Below are 19,092 nucleotides of genomic sequence, written 5' to 3' on the forward strand. Positions count from 1 at the left end.
ATGCTCTCCAGGCTGCCCAGGGTTGGGGACAAGGATCCCTGAAGGGGTCCAGAGGCCAGGGGCCACCTGTGCAAACTACAGATACCAAAGAATGGACTCTGGGGCATTGTAGCTCTGACTCTTGGAGAGAGAGGAGTGAGCTGGGTAAGCTGAGCTGGGTGGGACGACCTGGCAAATCAGCCACCCCAGATGTGGAGCTGGCAGAGAGCAGGTAGAAGACGAGAGGAGCCCTAGAAGGAGAGGAAGGAGACTCAGCTTTGCAGAAAGCACCAAGGGACTGAGTCTCCCAGCAAAGAATCAGATGGCTGTGCAAGGAAACTCAGACCCAAAGCAGAGGGCGTAGCATTGGACACCAAGAACTATCAGAGAGAGCTGGGCTCAGAGCTGCATTTGACAGCAGGGCAAACGAACAAGAAAGGAGAAGGACTCCAAGGGTAAGGCATGGCAGAATATAAAACAAAAACTGATTGAATCACATCAGATTCTGTCTCCGGGCCCCATGGAGCTGGGGATAATTTTACCCAAAAGGTACCCACAGGGTACACACCCTATGGTGTGGACTTCCAGACATGTCCCGTAAGGGATTCTTTGAGAATGAATGCATCATGAACAGGGGGTAGAAAGTTAAGAATTTCTGGCTCCACCCCGTGAATACAGAAGGGAAACATCTTTTTTGTCATTCCCTGGATGACAAACTAGAAGACAGTAGGAGAAAGTCTGCAAGGGGAAGAAAAAAATGACAGTGGCAACCTGATTGAAGGAGCTTTTTTTTAGTATTAGCCTGGGAAGAATATGCTCTCCAGGCTGCCCGAAAGAGAGGGAGGGATGTAAGAATAACAGGCAGTTCTAAAGGGAGTAAAAGAAACCAGAAGAGGCATTGGAACAGGCCTATTATATTGGGAATACAGTATGGCATGAGGAGAAAAGGAGGTACATTTTCCAATTAAAGAAGTTTTATCTATTTAATCTATTTGAGGGGCTTTAAAGTTTCTTCATTCCTTTGATGTACCCACTAGAAAGTTTGAGTTTTGAATCATCGTGAGTTTTAGCCAGTATAGATGGGTTTTAACTTTACCTACTTAGACCCTGACCCACTATTTAAAAGCCTACTTGCCCTTCACATCAGTCTGCTAATTGTTTTTGCTCGCTGTACCTAGGAGAAAGACTTCCTCATCCCCATGTTCTGCATCCCCCCAGGCCATTAATAAGAGCTTCCCATGGTGTCTGGCTTAATGCATTGGGGAATGTGGCTGATGAGGAAATATAACCCCAGCTTAGGTTCTGGTATAACTATGGTACAACTTTCCCCAGACTATTATGCAGGTGAAAAACATAATTTGAATGTATATACAAGGAAATATGTAATAGTGAACTTTCAAAAATGTAATAGTGAACTTTAACTGATAGAATATAGAATAGATTTAAGTATGAATATTAGCCACATGATTTCAGCAATCATGTGTAATTTAAACAGCTTTTCATTAAGACTTTTAAGTCATAGGCAAAAATTAATTTATTAGAATAATGTTCAGGTACAATTGAATGACTATGTAAAAAGTTCGTAATAAATGGAACATAGAGACCCATTTTCTCAACAGCCAGAGTTTCCATAAATTTAATGTGGTGATCTGAAATCTTGGTTAGGACTCTCGGAAATCTATTTTTAAGTAAGTTCGTCAGATGAATGCTGCTAGAAAGGTGCCACCTTTGAAAATCCTTTGACGGTGATGATTTTGGTTAAAAAAAAACCATTTAAGGTTCTTAATCATTTCCTTGGTAACAGAAGTTTAGCAAAATACAAGTGCACCAGAAGTAATAATCCACTCAGACATTTTTTCTTCCTAGCACTACTGAGCTCGGTGAAGTCACTATAATGCAGTTTAGGCAAAGTGGGTGTGAGAGTTGGGGATTGTTCCCCCAAACTCGCTCTGTCACTTTCTGTTGTCCTGGGATGTCTGCTTCAGACGTCTCACCTGCTTCTAACTAGGTGAGAGGCTCAGACACCACACGGATCAGGAGCGGCGTGGCCTCGGGAGCCAGGTTGGCAAGTGCATCCTCTGCAGGTGGAAGCCTTACCTGCTCTGGCTTATCACACCTGGTGGGTGAACCAGAGAGGTGGAATTTCACTGGGTTGCACTCAGGTCTCCACCAAGGAAAGACGGATGCAAAATTTGTTTACTTGGTTAGTGTGACATAGCACACTAACATGTGGGCACCAGGTAATCACAACGGCCACCACAGCCCAAAGGAAATATGCAGGTCAGGTTGTGAAAGAGCACCCATGGTTTATGTAGAAAGGCGTTTGGAATTCACAGGGAGGTTAGTTTTGTTTCAGAGTCTACTCATTGCAGTAGCAGAAAACAATGAGTATGATTGCTCTTTATTCTCCCTAACATCAGTACTTCCCAAGGGAGGTAGCTGCCATGTGATTCTCCAGGGAGACATGGTGCCATGGAATTAGATGTTGTCAACAGGTATATGGCAAAAATAACTAAAATGAAGAGCCTGGGAAAAATACTGACATCATAAGTCAAAGTATGACATTATGCAAATATGACATTACAAATAAAGATAGCATTTATAGACCATGTAAAAGGAGAGAAAATATTTTAAAACTGATATGATACCATGTGATGTAAAGAAATAGGTATATAATTTGTGCTGGGCATGGGGGGAAATGCGGTATATAAATTATGCAGAAAACAATTTTCCTCCATTGCCGGAAGATATTTGGAATTGGTATGTAAATCCTGTTGAATTTGCAGCATTTTTTTCAGTGCTGTTTGTTACATCCTTTTCCCAAGATCTTTCTCATTTAAACGAGAGACCAGTGACAATAAATTCAAAGGTACAGTTGTAAAAGCCGCTCTCTCCCTCCACTTGCATTTTGACAGCAGCAGCAGAAGGTGAAACCTGCTGGGCATGTGAGTGGAGGGTGGCAAGGCTGTACCAGGTGGGAGGGATATGCTCGTGGAGGAATCTGGCCCTCAACTACTAAATGACGTCAACGCTTATCTTGTTGAACGGCAGGGCTCAGTGAGACAAGCAGAAAAGAAGAGAAAGATCCTATTTTTTAAAATATTTTATTTATTTATCTTTAGAGGGGAAGGGAAGGAGAGAGGAAGAGAAATATCAATGTATGGTTGCTTCTCGTGCATCCCCTGCCAGGAACTGGCCTGCAACCCAGGCATGTGCCCTGACTGGGAATCGAACCGCGATCGTCTGGTTCGCAGGCCCAGATCCTATCTTTTTAATTGACCTACTCTCACCTCCCCCAGAACTACTGATGATTTATAACACAGAACTTCCTTTAGTTTCATCAAACACCTCACCCTGAAAACAATGCACAGTAGTGATTATGGATAGTGATTATGATTCAGGACATACTTTACTTTGCCCTATCTCTTGTCATTACTTCCTCTCTGACCTCATTCGAGAAAGGTGGCATGAGACTCACTGCTTGGTTTTGTTTTGTTGGGGTGGGGGGGGTCCTTTAATTTTAAGCCATCAAACCCCTGTTCTAAACAGAGTGCAAATCCCACCATTGTGTTTCTAACTTTATATTATAGGTGCTGGACTCTGCCAAAGCAGCAATAGCGGTGGTGGGACTGGTGTGGATAATGAAAGCTTTCAGTCTTGGAAAGGGAAAAATGAAAAGACCTGTTCAGAAGTGCAGGGCCAGGAGGCTGGTGGCTTTCCTTACATTTCGAGGTGATCGACAAATTGTTAGTTACCACATGTATAATTTATTAGTAATTGCTCTAATTTGCCTCCTCAGTTTCGAAGTTGCCAGTTCACTGAGATCAACTATTTTGTTCCCATAAAATAGGAACCATGTGATAATTAATGAAGTAGCTAGCCAGTTAGGGTGCTTTCCGTGCAAGGGCAGCTATTGCCATTGTAATTTAGAGAAGAGGGAGAGAAATAACAGTCAAATTTCTTAGAAGGCCAGCGACTCACATCTCTCCCAGGGATTAAAATGCTACATGCACCTCTTTCTCTTGTGGACACATGGGCGCTAAGATAACTGCCTTTCCTTTGGGTTGGGTTGCCATCCACTCTAACCAACAACGCTTCCTTCGTCGATGAATCCCTCCTGCGGGTGGTCTGAGAGGCTCAAGAGTCTGAAGGTGAAGGTAGGGCAGAGCTGGGCCTGTTGCAGATATGCTATGAACAGGGTTAACTTTTGTTTCTTCATCTCAAAGCAAATGTCCCACTTCTCTCAGAAAATAATTACCTGACTTCAGGCATTGCAATAAAACCTTAAATGCAAAATGTCTTCTTGTGGCCAACCTGTCAGATTTTTCTCTGTTCCTGAGTCTCGTCAATTTACCAACGGAAACATTTTCTACTTTTCTTCTCTACTGAATAGCCAGACAAGCTGAGGTCTGATTCTGTCTCTCTGCCATGAACGAAACCGCAAACTCCCCTCTGCTGCCGAGCTCTGTTCTTGCTGATTTGGAAGAGGCAGGAACACAGCTTAATAGTTGGATCTCAGATTTAAGCTCGGAGTCCTGGAATTGGCAGGGAGTGGGAAAACGAAGTTTTTAGTTGACATTTGTGAAAATTGGAAGTAGAAGTGACAGAATAAATGTGGATGGCTCGGGACATTTTGGAATGTCACTCTTTTGCCCAACTCAGCTGGCAAATATCCTGGGACTGATAAAATTCCTTTGCAGTTCATCAGAATTTAACTTTGGCTCAATCTGTCAAAGTCAAAACCACATCTCTCAAGAGTGCCATTTGGCTACGGGTCAAATCCATTGTCATAAACACAGTGAATGTTCCTGAGTATCATTCCTAACCATAGTGGATGTCTACATGCATTGAGCAAGATCAAATACCAAAAGCTACCAGAAAAACAAAGAAATATAAGCAATCCCTGCTAATTTAATTAAAATCAAGGTACTTGCCTAAGTGACAAAATGGTGTTTGGACAAATGACCATAGTCCTGGAACCTGATATGAGACTGTGACTAAGAATTTTAACCAAATTTGAAAACTGTACTTATGGCCTTGTGACTTCCTCAGTAATACTCCTAGCATGTTCACGCCCAAGGAGGAGGAGCACCAGATGAGTCTTCTGGTTTAATACTTATTGTTCAGTAAGCAATAGGGCAGGATGGGCAGCCCATTTATCCTCGAAGTGTGTGTGGTCTCAGGGCCAGCACCATCAGCACTATCTGGTAGCATGTAAGAAAGTGGGGCATGTATTTATGGCCCTGCCCCACTTTCCTGTGGCAGTAATTCTGGGTATAAGGACCAGGAATCTGGATCTTTACAAGCTCTTCTGATGATTCTGATGTTCACTTGAGAACTGCTGGCCTCAGGGTCTCTGGAACAAACTATCAACTAGCAACTGGTGGTCTGTGATTGTACCTGGATGTCTTTCTCCTTGCAACTGAAAGAAGTGTGGCTGTCATGCTATCTTCTTTTGGCTGGAAGTCTCAGCTGCTGATTTTTGCTTTCTTTTCTGCACAACATTTCCTAGTATCTGGATCAGAAGTATAGGGTACCATACACTGAAATTAACTTGAGATGACACTTTTTGTTTTTAAACTTGGGACTATAGGGAACTCCTCCTAAATGCGATTGGACTGTTTTAGTTTATTGGTACCAAGAGCTGACCAAGTACCAAACCAAGACAGTATTACACACTTTTCCTGAATTACCATATTTTTTGGACCATAAAACAAACCTAGGTTTTAGAGGAAAATAGGAAAAAAATTTTGAAGCAAAAATGTGGTAAAATATTTAATAACATAAATAACATAATATTTCCCCAATATAAATGTAAACAGAACTCAACAGCAGCATTAACAATCATTATTCCTCCCAAATTTGCTGGGGGGGCGGTACATCTTATAGTCTGAAAAATACGGTAGTTCTCTGAACACCTTAGCCACTGGCAATATAGAGAAAAGCCAGAAACTAGACCAAAAAAAAGACCTATCAACATTTAACATACATATTACAAAAACTGCACCAAAACTCATATTTTTTAAAAGTTCTTAAAAACTACCAAAATCTATTCACTTTTACTTTCCAAAATTAGTGTGGCTTGGAATTACATTCTAAGCTTTTTAAAAATTCAGATGTGCAAGACCTAAACATAAGAGCTAAAACTATAAAACTCTTAGAAGAAAACATGGGTGTAAACCTGCATGATCTTGAATTAGGCAGTGGTTTCTCAGATATGGTGCCTAAAGAACAGGCAACCAAAGTAAAACATAGATCATTAAAATTTAAACATTTTAAGCATCCAAGGACACCATCAAGATAGAGAGTGAAAAAATAGCCTGCAGAATGGTATAAAATATTTGCAAACCACATACCTGAAAAATCCAGTATTCAGAATATATTTAAAACTCCCTACAACTCCACAGTAAAAGAAATAAGCCAATTTTAAAATAGGCAAAAGATATGAATAGATATTTCTCCACAAAATATATAAAAATGGCTGATAAGCACACAAAAATATACTCAACATCATTAGTCATTACGGAAATACAAATCAAAACCACAATGTGATGCCACTTAACACTAGGATGGCTCCACTCAAATAATGTGTTGAGAAGGATCTGGAGAAACTGATACCCTTATACACTGCATGCTGGAATGTAAAATACTGCAAACACTTTGGAAAACAGTCTGGCAGTTTCTTTTAAAAGTTCCAGATAAAATTATTATACGATACAGCAATTCCACTACTTGGTTCACACCCAATAGAACTGAAGACACAAAAATATGTACATGAGTATTGACAGCAGCCTGTTCATAATAGCCAGAATGTGAAAACCCAAATGCCCATCAACTGATGAATGGATAAATAAAATGGGTTATACTTACAACACGGGACATTATTCACTTAAAGAAAGGAATAAACTATTGATGAATGCTAAAATATGGATGAACCTCGAAAAGATTAAAGTAAGTGAAAGAAGCCAAACACCAAAAGCCATATATTATAAAATTCCATTTATATAAATGTCCAGAATAGGCAACTCTGTAGAGATAGAAAGTGGATTAGTGTTTGCAAGGGGCGGAAGGAGTGAAGAATGAGTGACTGTTAATGGTTCTTGGGTTTCTATTGGGGATAAAGGTAATGCTCTGAAAATAGGTTGTGGTGATTGCCACACAACTTTGTGAAATACAAAACCCACTGAATTGTATACTTAAGAGTTAGTTTACGGTATGTGAATTATATCTGAATTTTTAATAAAACAGGCAACAAGTTGGATTTGGTCTGTAGGACTATAGTTAGCCAATCCCAGTTCAAGTATAAAAAGTGGGGAGGGGCAGATACAAAATAAAGATTAACCAAATGATGGTAATTGTTGAAATGGATGATGGGTATTTGACGGTTTATTAGAATGTTTTTAAGTATATTTTATTGATAATGCTATTACAGTTGTCCCAGCTTTTTCCCCTTTGCCCCACTCCACCTGGTACCTCCCTTCCCTCCAGCAATCCGCCCCAACCTTACTTCACATCCATGGGTCATGCGCATAAGTTCTTTGGCTTCTTTGTTTCCTATACTTAACATTCCCCCATTTTGTACCTACCAATTATGCTTCTTAATTCCTGTACCTTTTCCCTATTCTTCCCCTTTCCCCTCCCAGCTGAAAAGACTCCACATGATCTCCATATCTATGATTCTATTCCTGTTCTAGTTTTTTGCTTCATTTGGTTTTTTTTAAAGATTTTATTTACTCATGTTTAGAGAGAGGGGAAGAGAAGGAGAGAACTATCAATGTGTGGTTGCCTCTCACGTGCTCCCCACTGGGGGACCTGGCCCAAAACCCAGGTGTGTGCCCCAACTGGGAATCGAACCTACAACCCTTCGGTTTGCAGCCCGCACTCAATCCACTGAGCTATGCCAGCCAGGGCTGTTTTTGTTTTTTTTATTCAGTTGTTGATAGTTGTTTATTGTCTTCTTAATATTCATAGTTTTGATTTTCTTCTTTTTCTTAAATAAGTTCCATTAACATTTTCTATAATAACGGCTTAGTGATGATGAACTCTTTTAGCTTTACCTTAGCTGGGAAGTACTTTATCTGCCCTTCAATTCTAAATGATAGTTTGCTGGAGAGTACTCTTGGTTGTAGATCCTTGCTTTTCTCACTTTGAATACTTCTTTCCAGCCCCTTCTTGCCTGCAAAGTTTCTTTTGAGAAATCAGCTGATAGTCTTATGGGAATAAGAACTCCTTTGTAGGCAACTCTTTCCCTTTCTTTTACTGCTTTTAAGATTCTCTCTTTAACTTTAACCTTTGGCATTTTAATTATGCTGTGTCTTGGTATGGCCCTGTTTGGATCTAACTTGTTTGTGACTTTCTGTGCTTCCTGGACTTGTATGTCTATTTCTTCACCAAATTAGGAAAGTTTTCTTTCATTATTTTTTTTTCAAATAAGTTTTTAGTTTCTTGCTCTTCCTCTTCTTCTGGCAGCTCTGTGATGCAGGCATTGGCACTTCTAAAGATGTCCAGGAGTCTTCTTATTCTCTCCTCATTTTTTTTCAATTCTTGTTTCTTAATTTTGTTCTGGTTGAATGTTTATTTCTTTCTTACATTCCAAATTGTTGATTTGAACCCCAGCTTCCTTCCCTTCAATTGTTGGTTCCCTGTGGATTTTTCTATGTTTCAGTTAGTGTAGCCTTCATTTCTTCCCTTATTCTTTTAGTATGTTGAGTGAGTTCTCAAGGTATCCTCATCACCAGTGTTTTGAACTCTGCATCTGATAGGTTGGCTATCTCTATTTCGCTTAGCTCCTTTTCTGGAGTTTTCTTCAGTTCTTTTATTTGGGCCACATTTCTTTGTCTCCTCATTTTGGCAGCCTCCCTACGTTTGTTTCCATGTAGTTGGTAGAGCTGCTTTGACTCTGTCTTAGTGCACCTGTTAAGTTGTATGGGGTGCAGTCCTAGGTATTGGCCAGGATGAGGCAACCCACTTCACAGCTTTGTGGTTCTGTATGTGGGAGAGAGGTTGGAGAAGGGACAATGCCACTGCCTGGGTGCTAGTGGCTTGCTCGACACTCTCCCTGTTTCCAGTCACTTCACCCCCTTCCCGTATGAGACTGGTGTCCTTCTAGCTGCTGCCCCAGTGGTGGTTCCCAGAGCTGGTGGGTTTGCATTAGTTCTCGGACTGTGTGGGCCCTTTAAATGGATTCTCCTGAGAAAACAGCCGTTTCTTCCACCACCCTGACCCTCACGGGTTTTTACAGCCAGAAATATGAGGCTTTATTTCCCGACACTGGAACCCTGGGCTACACAGTCTGGCCTGGGGCTGGGATCACTGGCTCCCGAGGTAGCCCTCCTGCCTTTATCTACTACATGTGAATGTGAGACTGCCTGTTCCACTAGCCACGGCCACGCCACCACCACACTGCGTCCTCTCGCCCTGGCTCCCCATCTCTGCCCCTTCTACCCGTCTGGATGAATATGGTTTCTTTAAATCCTTGGTTGTCAGACTTCCATACAGTTCAATTTTCTGGCAGTTCTGGGTGTTTTTTGTTTTGACGTTAGTTGGGATCTTTCTTATGGTTGTGCAAGGAGGAGAAGTGAATCTACCTACGCCTCCATGGTGACTGGAAGTCCTTGGTTTATTACAATATTTTTTCTACTTTTGTGTATGTTCAGACATAAACAAACCTATTTCCATACTTTAAAAAAATCATGTATGATGCATACTGAATTAGATATTAGAATCACCAAGGATGGGGCCTAGGCATGTATACTTTTGAGAAGTTTCCATGTGATTCTTTAGAAACCAATCAATGGCTGGTGTGAAAAATCCATAGTCAGAGACCACTGGTCTGTGTACAGCTGTCTTTGTTAACTCCCTTATAAGGTTAGAAGGTTGGCAAGGGTACAGATTTGCTTACAGTCCAACAAGAAAGGTAATAAAGAACAAGATGCAAATATGAACACTTAAAAAGCTCAGTATTCTGAAGCCACATAGCATAGAAACAAACAGCCCTATATTAGAAACTGAAATCCTCATTGTATTACGGAATTGCACAACTTTTGATATTAATAATGAAGACCTGGAGGCATTCAGAGAGGACTGAATTGTGTTCAGTAAATGTTAAGGCATATAAATACTCATTTTAGAAAATAGCATTTTGAGAATGGTCCAGTAGTAAAACCTCAAATATTGAGGAAATCTGATTATCCAGGTAAGATAGTTTCAGTATCTTTAATAGCTTTATTTTAAAGTCTTCTAATATTTTTCCCAATTGAGACTTATAAACAAAAATCTACCTTGCAACTAAGGAAATATAACAGGATATAAACTTCCTGAAACAAGCATCAGACAGAGAAACATTTTGGGAGACAGGGAAACAGATGGAGGAATTTTTGCTTTTTAATTTATAATCTCTTCTAAACTTATTGTCTTTTTTTAAGTCATCTTCTTTGAAGTAATATTTACATATAACATTTTAAGCATACCAATTGAATGCTTTTAACAAATGTATGCACACAGTTGTGTAACCACCACCCCAACCAATATAAAGTATGATTCCACCTCCCCAGAATTCTGTACCCCTGTGCAATCGGTTCCAACAACCCAACACGTGTCTTGCTCCAGGCAACACCAAGGTGATTTCTGTCACTACTGATTAAGTTTTGCCTCTAAAACTTCAGATAAACAGACTCATCGTGCGTGTCCAATTTCCTTTCCTTGGCATGGCAACTACAAGATACATCTATGTTAATGCACATTATCAGTAGTTTATTCCATTTTGTATTTTTGGTATATTATATAAATGTACCGGAAATTATTTATCCATTTACCTGTTGCTTTCTATCTGGGACTATTATGAATAAAAATGCACAAGTCTTTTTATGGGCATATGTTTACATTTCTCTTGGGTTAATATGCAGTGCTGGGCCCCATGTTAAATATATGTTTCTCTTTATAAGGAACCGACGAACTCTTTTCCTAAGTAGTTTCACCATTTTATACTCCCAATAGCAATGCGTGAGAATGCCAGTTAACTCCCAAAACTTTGACCTAAAAATTAGTAGAGAGGAAAAGCTCTCCTTCTCTCTGAATGGTCTCATTTTTCACTGGCCCATTGTTTGTCTGCTGCTTAAGGAGCTTCATCTTGAATTTATGTAAACCTTCCCCAATACAGTTTCAAATCATTTTAAGCTGCAGTTAGCATTAATATTAATAATTGTTAATATACTGTTAATTAATTATCCATAATTAACAATGTATATAATTAATATAGTGTTGTTAAAACTAAAATTTTAGGCACAAACTATTTTTCCCTACACTGATAGCTAAAAACAGCAATTTATTTCTAAAACACTGTTTATTTATGTTTCTTTCTACTAAAAGGCCATGACTATTATTGAATCCTTGGCCATTCAACATCTTAGTGATTTTTGTGGTTCACCCTTTCAGAAGCAGGCTTCGTGTGGGAGTCAGTACCTCGGTTCATGAAAGAACACTTTAGTGATAAAGAGCTCTGGCTTAAAGAGACAGTCAGACCAACAAGAGAATCTTGGCTTCTTTCCATGGGCCCCTTCTTTAATAAAGAAAGCCTTGGTTTCCTCATGTATAATTTTGGGGGGTAAGGGTCATAATTATACATATCTCATATGGCTGTTCTGAGGACAATGATCTCATGTATGTAAAAGCCTTTGGCATTGTTCCTGGCCCATATTTATTGCTTACTAAATGGAAGCTTTAAAAAAAGATGTATCCCAATGTGATTGAAGAAAGAAGTCCTCATAAGAAAAATAGGGATGCGTTCTAGCATGTAAATTCCCTCTCCTCCTTGCTTTGACCAGGAGCATGTTCCGTCTCTCTGCTTGGAAGTCAAAGAGACTTCCATGCCACCAGCTTCCAATAAGTGCCATCCTCGTCAAGGTCATCCCCTTCCCTCTTTTTACTCCTGCTGGGGCTGGCTAGAAGGTATGACCCTTCTCTCAGCTGGTTCCCGTCTTGCTCACCTGCTTAGAAGCCTCGGCTATTTCAACTAATCTCATGCTGAAACATCACACTTCCTTCCAGAACTCAGCCTTAACTCCCGCATGTTTAAGAAACTGGCAACCCCATGGGCTGAGGGATTTAAGATGCATCTGCTGCGTGGACCCCAGCCTCAACCATAATAGGACAATAAGAGAAAAGTCACTAGACTCACACTTAAAATTTCAGAAAATCATTTTTTAACTTAATTTTCCAAAGACGTGAACCATAAAGAAGGTAAATTCTCTGGTCTCAGACTTTCAATTTAAAGACCATTTAAAGGTAAATGTTTCTCTTTATACCTGTGCTTAAGGGCTTTTAGGGAGTAGCCAGAAACTGAAGTCTGTCAGGAAGTGAATGAATCATACCAATAAACAAGTTAATTTAAGAAATGTAGTATGTTTATTTATACCTAGCAAACTGAGCAACGAAGGAAACTCCGGTTGAACTAGCATCATGACAGCAAGCAACTCCTCACTTGAATACCACTCGTCACCCTTGCTTTTATGTGTGTTGTACCCTTTGCCCTATGGCATTAGTTCCATCTTCATCTCAAGGATGGCTGAGCCATAACAGAGTGAATGAGAGGAGGAAGGTGGGTTATGTATGGCAGAGCTGAGTGAAGTCATGCCAGCCTTAGTTCAAGATCTTTCGGGCAAGTACTCTACAAAGTATCAACTGAAGGGAGAGGCTGTCAACTCTATCAGCTCACTCAGTTCCCTTAGCCAGACTGGCGAAGGTGTGAGACAGTCAGGTTTTGTGGTAAATATTGAAAATAGGGCTCAAAGTAAGAGTGCTCTTTAGGGAGGTTCTTTAGGCCTCTGATGCTCTGCCCCTATAGGTGAGTCGAGTTACACAGAGAAGAAAGAATAACAGAAAATGTGGGTGGATTATTTTAATGAGCTTCTAGAGTTTAAAATCGATACCCTGACATCTTGACATCCTAATCATTTTTCTTTGGTTTTTCCTGACACCAAATGAGGAAGAATCAAGATTCTTCTTCAACTGCTCAAAAACTCACCAGATTTTTTTCTTGAATATTTACTAATTTAAGAACTAAATTTAAATTTTTGTCAGCTCTGTTTCTAAAAATGGGTAGTGTCTTAGATCAAATTTGTCTTGTGTTAGTTCACACTAATAAGTATATGTCTGGAGCAAACATATTTTATGCCATTTACTCAAGCAGAAAATGTGGGTGCTTGGTTTATGTTTTTCATTTTCTTTTTATTTGCAGCATTTTTTCAATAGTTAGCAATAACATTCTAAGGATTTTTTTCCTTGATAACTTTAACAAGTTACCTAGTATTGCTCACATCTTCTGCTTTGGTTTATATGAATATTACAATTAATACTGTCTAGGCTTATCCTACAAAAATAGCAAATTCAGTGTATAATTATTGTAATTTATCTTTTAAAGGAGAATTGCATTATTTTAGGATCCTTTCTTTCTGTTTAAAAACATATTTCCAAAATTCAGATGTTTCTTTTCTAAATAACTATAATTCATAAAAAAACATTTTGTAACAATTTATAAAATAGTTTCCAAGCGGACTATCATAAAACTGTTCGTTCTTTGCTTACTTGTTTCATAAACAAAATAAAGGTGAAGACAGTAGAAATAATGTATTTCTATACATCTATAGAAAGTACCATCTATATGCTGTGCACTGAGCCAAACATTACATACATCATCTAGATAATGTTCACAACATGTTATAAACAATGATAGGTTCCATTACCTTAATTTATATATAAGGGAACTAAAGCTTAGAAAACACAAATGCCCCCAGTCACATGGACAAAAAGAAAATTTGTTATTAAAAATAATAATAAAATGGATTCAGCCACAACTTACAGAATCACAAGTTCGTATTAAGTTTTATTATTCTTGCTATTTTTAAAATATTTTATTTATTTATTTTTAGAGAGAGGGGAAGGGAAAGAGAAAGAGAGGGAGAGAAACATCAATGTGTGGTTGCCTCACATGCCTTCTTCTGGGGACCTGGCCTGCAACCCAGGCATGTGCCCTGACTGGGAATCGAACCCTCAGTGATTTTATTGTCAGCAGGCTAGCGCTCAATACACTGAGCCACACCAGCTAGGGCTTCTTGCTATTATTGAAAGCATGAAGTTATCATATATATGACATAAGTGACTATTGTTACATAACCTTAGATTGGAAAGGAATTAACCTTAGATTGGAAAGGAAAGAGGTTAATGTCCATGGAAGGGAAATGACAAACCCACAGGGACTCAACCAGTAATTGAACTTCAGAATCAATCAGCAGATATACACCGTATGCCTCCTGTGAACACAGGTTCCTCAAATGTCGGCAAGTTATCCACAACTTCCTCCTCTGGGTTATCCTATTGCAAAACTGCCGTGGTCGTGGCCTAGACCCATCCTTGTTTCTTCACATGATGCTGCCTCCCTAGCTCTGTGGGATGAAGAAATGGCACGTTTCTGTTCAGTTTTGCAGAGGCCTATTTCTTTACATTGTGAAAGGGTAACCATGGTAGCTTCAACGTTGTCAACATCAAGCCTGTCAATATTATTGTGTAGTGGTATCACTGAAGTTGTCAAACAATTGCTATCCTTCCTTGTGTTTATATTTAGCAGTGACTGTTCTGGGTGTGATTATAGGATGTAAACAAGCTCCACCCAGAGTGAGCTGGAATGACTAAATGATTGCCTAGGGACCTAGGTTACGCAATGAATATTGCACTCGGAAATGAAAATATGCAGCATAGACAACTTTATGATAACTATAAATTTAGCTTCCTACTATTATCACTTCACGCCAAATTATATATGTTTGATGAGGCATAATTTCTTATTAGATCCAGAGAATACCAGGGTAGAATACATCATGATGGAATTACGATTTGAATTTTAATTAAGTTTTGTTCATTCCCCAATACTAGTTAATGAAATAAATTCATCTGTAGTTATACAAATAAATAGGGGGAATGTAGAACAAAAAGGGAACAAATTTTATTGTTCATCAAAAATATTTTTTAGCTCTGGCTGGTGTAGCTCAGTGGATTAAGCCTGGGCCTGCAAACCAGAGGATTGAGGTTCAATTCCCAGTCAGGGCACATGCCTGGGTTGCAGGCCAGTTCCTGGTTCCTGGCAGGGGACACACGAGAGGCAACCGTACATTGATATTTCTCTCCCTCTCTCCTCTTCCCCTCTAAAGATAAATAAAATCTTTAAAAATATTTTTATAATAAATAGTAAACATAACTGTTGGCATTTTTGACAGGGGTGGAAGGGGGCTCCAGACTGAGTTTATTCAGAAATTCGGTGACATTAACATCAAGCACCTAGATTCTTTTCCTCTTTCCACAGTTCCATGGCTGATGTTTATCCTCAGGTCAGTGGCAGCCTGGCTGGAGCCGTTCCGAGAGTTACATGCAGAAATGACAATGTCCACAAAGAAAAGAAAAAGGGTCTCTTCTTATGATCCTTTCTTTTTTTGTTTTTGTTTTTTGTTATTTTGTGAAATAACTTTAATGAATTTATCTAGAACCATTACACAAATTCTCTTTTAAACAATTTTTTTTTGGTTTTTTGGCTTTTTTTTTAACCTGAACAGGTGTTCATGAACTCTCATTGGCCTTATGGTGGTCATTTCTGAAAGATAGATGTCTGACTCTGGATTTTGGCATCTCTGATAAGAGATTTAAAATCCTTAATCCAGCCCCATCCCAATTCTCTAAAATTTTATTTTGATAACCTCTATGCAAACCCTGCATGTAGATCAATGTTCCTCATTTCTGACAAAGAGAATGTGTTGAAACCTTTCCAACAAAATATCATTAGTGAAGTGGAGAGGGAATTTAGTGTGAAGGACTTTGATTTTCTCCATTCTGTTTGCTGTATTTCTCCCTTTTCTTCATTCAACCCACCCAGAATTCAGACACTAGGAATAAATGTTTCTAATGAGAGATGTCATCGAATGTATGAAGTCATAGCTAGAATTGCCTCTGACACATCTGGTCTGTACTAACTATGCCATCACCTACATAAGACTAGAATATAAATAATAGAAAATTGAGTCACCTGAATAATGAGCTATTTGTCCTTAATCCTAGCCACTTTTTTAAAAAGATTTTATCTATTTATTTATCTTTAGAGGGGAAGGAGAGAGGGAGTGAAACATCAATGTATGGTTGCCTTTTGTGCGTCCCCTGCTGGGAGTTGGCCTTGCAGGGAACTGGCCTGCAACCCAAGCATGTGCCCTGACTGGGGATTGAACCGCGATCCTCTGGTTCGCAGGCCTGTGCTCAATCCACTGAGCTACACCAGCCAGGGCAATCCTAGCCACTTTTAATTCATTCTGGTGAGGACTTAACTTCTAACCACAGTATTTATTGTCTGGTCATTTTTTTGAATCACAATTATGTTTCTGAGTACATAAACAATTAGAATTTCGCCCTGGCTGGTGTAGCTCAGTGGATTGAGCGTGGGCCTCTGAATCACACGATCGCGGTTCGATTCCCAGTCGGGGGACATGCCTGGGTTGCAGGCCAGTTCCCAGGAGGGGACTCACAGGAGGCAACCATACATTGATATTCCTCTCTTTCTCCCCTTCCTCTCTAAAGATAAATAAATAAAATCTTAAAAAAAAAACAATTAGAATTTCATAAAGGTTAAAGAGTCAGGTGGAATAACCCAGTGGAAACAAGGCGATACAATTTCAAATATTAAAACTGGTATTTGCCACATCAAGAGACAGTTCTCTCTTTTTTAAATGCACAAAAAGGAAATGTCAAATATCCTTGCTATAAACGGCTTGGGGGCCAGGTGATAGATTGTTTTTCCAAAGTATTTAGGTTATCAAAGCAGTAGCAGGAGGGCAGTGTCTGGTGTTGCTTAATAGCTGGAGGCAGATTGGGATAATCTTAGATTTGCTTTTCAAAACATTTTCACAAGGGGAAATAGTAATAAAGAATTTAAAAGAAAAGTTTTACAGTATGCATAATAAAGCAGAAATAAGATTTATACTCCACCTCTATAAGGGTATTGAATATCATTTCAATTTTCAAATATTGATACAACTGTCATATTATTTCACATTGTGACAGTTTTGAGTTTTCTTCACCTGACTTTTATCCCATGGAGCATTGTGACTGTTAAACTAATACTTATTCATGATTTATGCTGCCTGAACTCAAATCTTTGGAGCAAAATTAATAAATCATATGTTGATAGAGAGAATGGCAAGGACTATAGACAATTTAATGAGCAAGTTCTGTGTGACTGGTACCACTTGTTCCTACCTGTGGCCTATGGAAATTTTTTACTTAACCTATAAAAACTCTTAGGAATTCTGGAAAATGTATAAATTCACTTTCTTGCCTGAGGTACTCCAAAATGGGCTGAAGCCAGGCTGGACCAAACTAATATGTAGTCACCTCACCCTTTAAACTATAATTAGCAAACAATATCACATAGTTTGACTTTATAGCCCAGCAAAACTCTAACTCAGGACTCTCCTGCTGCCCTTCACATCCATTTGTTCTTGCTTTTTTCTTGGAGGAACATTAGAGTATAATTCAGTACCCTCTGTGGAACCGTAACTAACCTAGGAGACAAACCAAGGTTCATTGGAAATTAGTCCAGGAAGCAGTGCTGGTTGGAATACCAAGCAGGGCTAGCTGTCTGTTAGTTACTGAGTTGCTTTCCCTGGGAGTATAGTAACTGCAGCTTTAAGAAGACCCAGGAACTCTCTTTGATGCATCTCCTGTGAGGATGAAGACCGTTCTCAGCTATCAGACTTTCGACATCCCCCAAAATGTCAACATCACTCTGAAGGGCTGAGTAGTTATTGTGAAGGGCCCCAGAGGCAGCCTGCTGGAGGACTTCAGTCGCATCAGTGTAGAACCCAGTCCCCTTGGAAACAAAAGGAAGAGGCTCTCATTGACAAATGGTGGGGCATTAGAAAGGCCTGGCCACTGTTCACACTATCTGCAGTCACGTACAGAACAGGATCAAGGGTGTGACCCTGGGCTTTGGTTACAAAATGAGGTCCATGTACTCTCACTTCCCCATCAACATCGTTATTCACGAAGATGGTTCTCATGTTAAAATCAGAAATTTCTTGGATGAAAATATATCCACAGGGTTGGAAGAGTTACTTGTTGCTTTTTCAGTATTTCAAGCCCCCCAAAATGAGTTGATTCTTGAAGGAAACAACATTGAATGTGTATCGAGTTCAGCTGCTTTGGTTCAGCAAGACACAACAGTTAAAAACAAAGCAATCAGAAACTTTTTGGATGGTAACTATGATTCTGAAAAAGGCTCAGTTCAGCAGGCCGAGGTGTCCAGGTCTAGAAACAGCAAGATGCTGAATGAGTCCTCAGACTCAGCTGTGGTATTTTAAAGATTCAATGAAAGCCACATATTAGGGGGAAAAAGAACACCCAGAAATTATTTTCCATATTTATATAAAGTGTGATTATTTTTTATTTAAACTTTATTTTTAGAACAGTTTTAGAATTATAGAAAAATTACAAAGATAGTAACAAAGATAGTACAGAAAGCCCCCATATACCTCCTACCTAGCTTCCCCTATTATTAACATCTTAGCACACTGGATCGCCTAGGAGAAATGAAATGAATAAATTCTTCAAAATCTGCAACTTTCTAAGACTGAATCATGAGGAAATAGAAAATCTCAAACTGATTACTGGTAAGCAGATTGAATCAATAATCAGAAACCTCCCTACAAATAAAAGTCCAGGATCCGACAGCTTCACTGGTGAATTCTACCAAACATTCAAAGCATAACTAATAAGAATCCTTCTTAAACTCTTTCAAAAATTGAAGAGGAAAGAGCACTTCCAAACTCATTTTATGAAGGCAAAATTACTCTGATACCAAAGTCAGACAAGGACACCACAAGAAAAGAAAATTACTGGTCATTATCTCCAAGGAACATATGTGCAAAAATCTACAACCAAATATCAGCAGACCAAGTTCAATAATACATTAAAAGGACCATAGACTATACCATACCTCAACATAAAAAAGGCCACACGTGATAAGCCTACAGTTTACTCAATAATGAAAAAATGAAAGTTTTTCCACTATACTCAACAGTGAAA

General features: G+C 39.2%; 1 protein-coding gene and 1 pseudogene across 1 annotated transcript in view; both read left to right on the forward strand.

Moving 5' to 3' along the window:
• Positions 1-19,092, forward strand: part of MARCHF3 (membrane associated ring-CH-type finger 3) — a 144,594-nt gene that overhangs the window by 47,552 nt on the left and 77,950 nt on the right. The gene's annotated exons all lie outside the window — the stretch shown is intronic.
• Positions 17,631-18,979, forward strand: LOC118974960 (60S ribosomal protein L9-like; annotated as a pseudogene).

This window comes from Sturnira hondurensis, unplaced genomic scaffold (assembly GCF_014824575.4).
Source record: "Sturnira hondurensis isolate 20B ecotype Veracruz unplaced genomic scaffold, ASM1482457v3 Scaffold0001509, whole genome shotgun sequence".
Classification (NCBI taxonomy): Eukaryota; Metazoa; Chordata; class Mammalia; order Chiroptera; family Phyllostomidae; genus Sturnira; species Sturnira hondurensis.